Source organism: Propithecus coquereli, unplaced genomic scaffold (genome assembly GCF_000956105.1).
Source record: "Propithecus coquereli isolate 6110/MARCELLA unplaced genomic scaffold, Pcoq_1.0 Scaffold296, whole genome shotgun sequence".
NCBI lineage: Eukaryota > Metazoa > Chordata > Mammalia > Primates > Indriidae > Propithecus > Propithecus coquereli.
In genome coordinates, this window is record NW_012148574.1 from 1,329,754 (window position 1) to 1,333,013 (window position 3,260).

Genomic DNA, 3,260 nt, shown 5'->3' on the forward strand with positions numbered 1-3,260 from the left:
TTCTGTTTACAATTGTTTCTTTGTTGTGGTCATCTGTTGTTCTGTGTGCAAGAGCTCTTCCCCCATTTTCTCATAAGAGAATCCCTTTTTCTCCTTCGTGAGGGTGTGATGAGGCTGCCAGTCAAAGCACCTGGCCGCCTGGCCACAGTGGGAGAATGAGGAGCGATGTGGTCTGTCTCATCGCTGGGGCCATCTTCACAAACACAATCATTACCCAGGCGTGGACAGAGCATGCGTATTAGGGCCATGGGGATCCTGCTCCGGGAGAGCGGGAGAGCAGAGCACTGAGCTTGCTCTGCGATTGCTGAAGTCTGGAGAGGAATGAGCCCACTCGCATCCTTCCTGTCCACTGGGCAAGCCATGGACCACTGGAGGAAAAGCTGTCCAAATTACAAAAGAAGAAGCTGCTGGATGGAGAGAGGAAGCGAAGGGGGAAGAGAGAGAGAAGGGAGGGCAGGGAGGGAAGTAGGAAGGGACATGGTGCGGGCAGAGGGAGAAGGAAGAGGAAACACGGAAGGGGAATTGGGCACCCAGGAGGGAGCTGGTGTTGGTCCATCCTTGGGCCCCTGAGGCCAGTTCACTGGAAACTTGAGCGTCCACAGGTCAATACATTAAATCTGTTTTCTTCAGCTTAAGCTACATTTTGGACTCTGTCTCTTCTCCATCTTCAGGGAACCTAACTAGACCCATTCCCAGGTCTAGTTATGAAAGGAAATGAAATGAAACAGCAGAGAAGCATACATAGTGAACACTGCAAATGGAAAAGGTGATATAATTATAGAAGTAAAGGAAAATTAATCTAAGAAAATATTATATAAACTTCTGAATAAATAAATTTGAAAATCTTGATGAAATAACTGCTTCCTGATCACCAGCTTCCACTCAAGAAGAAACAGAAATAGTGAATAGACAAAATGGGAGGTACGAAAGTATCATCAAAGTATCATTTTCCAACAGGCACAAAAACAAACAGTGTACATTTTTCTCCTTTTTACCTTTCAAATAACTGATACTTCTTGAGATATTTTAAAACCCCAGAGCATGAAAACAGTGGATATGGGCTTCTATTTATTAGTTCTGCAGTCAGATCATTTCTGTCCCTCGCTTTATTTCTTTAGTTTTGTAATATTCCTTTTTCATTGGATTTTGTTGTTTTGTCTTAGATGTGCTATCTCGCTTTATTGAGTTTATGTTCTCATAAAGGCATCCTATAGAAAGATGAGAATTTTCTGTGGTTTGTAGAAATTTCTTCTGCCCTCGATTGTTCTGTTTTCCAGACTAGTTCTTATTTAAATCATTTATAATAGTATGCATCTCTTTTACAATCTAGAAGGATAAGCAAAAACAGTTTGGAAAATGAGTGTAATAAGAGGAAATTAAAAATGTACAATTAAAAATGTACAATATTAAACGTATTAAAAATGTACAATAATTAAAATTCTGTTTTGTTGGCATGAGAATAAACAGCTGATTAGTTGGGATTTCCTTACAAAGATTTGTTGTGATATCCCTCCATGGACCCATCCATCCGTCCATCTACGATCTATTGATCTTTTATTTTTCCCAAGCCCCTGTCGCCACGCCGCCACCTGACTTCCTTCTGCGATCCTTTCCTTCCGACTCTCACTCCTGTGATATTCTCCAGGACTCGTTGGAAAGTGGCTTTGGCTTTTCCCTGGTAGGTCTGAAGCTGAAAGGAGGTTAGTTGTGGAGCTGCTGCACGGAACATAGAACTTCCAGGGACCAAGCACAGCCACTCCGGGAGGGCAAAGCTGGAAGAGAATGAAAGGATCTTGGTACTGTTTGGATTCTGAATCCAGGTATACCTGGGTCTAACCCCATCCGTTAGCCTTTCAATTGAATTGACCAAAAAACTCCTTCTACATAAGCCGGTTTGAGTTGCGTTGGTCCTAACTGCTATAGGTGTATTGCCTGAACTTAGTTTGTTTCTTTAAAAAAAAAAAATTATTGAGATGCAATCCACAGACAACACGATTCATTTGTAACATGCAATTCAGTGGATTTTAGTGCATTCACATACTTGTACACCCAACACCACAATTTTAGAACATATTCATCACACTGTGCCCCTAAGCATGGTCCTCCTGGCCCTGACCCCAGCCCACCCCTGGCCCCTGCCCTAGGGAGTCACTATCTACTTTCTCTTTCTATAGATTCTCCTATTCTGGATATTTCATATAAATGGAATCATACAATATATGGGTCTTGTGACTGGCTTCTTGTTCAGTGTTTTCAGAGTTCATCCATCTTCTAGCATCTAGCAGTTCTTCATTCCTTTTCATTGCCAAATAATATCCCATCGTATGGATGTATCACATTTCACTTATCTATTCATTAGTTGATAGACATCTGAAGAACAAAACCCCATATATGAAAACTTTGCTGTGTTTTACTTTTTGTATTTTCTTTTTATACTGAGCTGTATCTCTGACCCTAAAACCAACCAGGTCTGCAGCGCACGTCCATTATTGAGATGCAAAGTTCCTGACTGGGCACCTTCTTCTACCACCAAGAACAGGTGAGTTGAGATGACCAAGATGCTCTTATAAGCACCTATGGAAGCAAACCTCCACCTTTTGAAGTTTTAGGTCCCATGGTTAACAGTTTTAAAATATTAATGACCAATTGTGAAGAACAGGCAGTTGCTTATCCTTTCTTAAAAAAAACAGGGGAAGAAAATATGATTCCTCTTAACTACTAGTAATTGCTGTGTGTCTATAATATTTGGAAGACACAACCTATTCCAATCTAAACAAAACAGATTGCTAATCAGGCAGCCCTAAGTATTTTAATTCACTTATCAATCCCTGTACTTTCCTCCAAGCCTTCCCAGTCTACTCTCAACACCTGGAATCGTTGAGAGCTGTGTGGGAGAATAACAACGTAAAATTGCTAAAATGTCATGTCTATGTGTCATTCGCACGTCTGCTAAGGTGTGAGCAATCATTCAAGTTTGACCACTGAATGCTGGAAAAGGCATTTGGGGAGAGATGGGCAGGCTGCTACAGAGAGCCCCACTCGACAGACAAAGGCAGGAAACAGAAAAGAACTTAATCTGTAGTTACCATGATAACCTTTATTCTCTTCTAGAATGCTCTCGTGGGTTACAATTTATTTGGGGGGACACCTATCATGAGCTTTCTCTCAGCTTTAAACATAAGTTTCTAGAAGAGTGTAGGGATACTACCTGTTTGTCAATATACGTTTTACTTCTGAGGCCCTTCTAATGCGTATAGCAT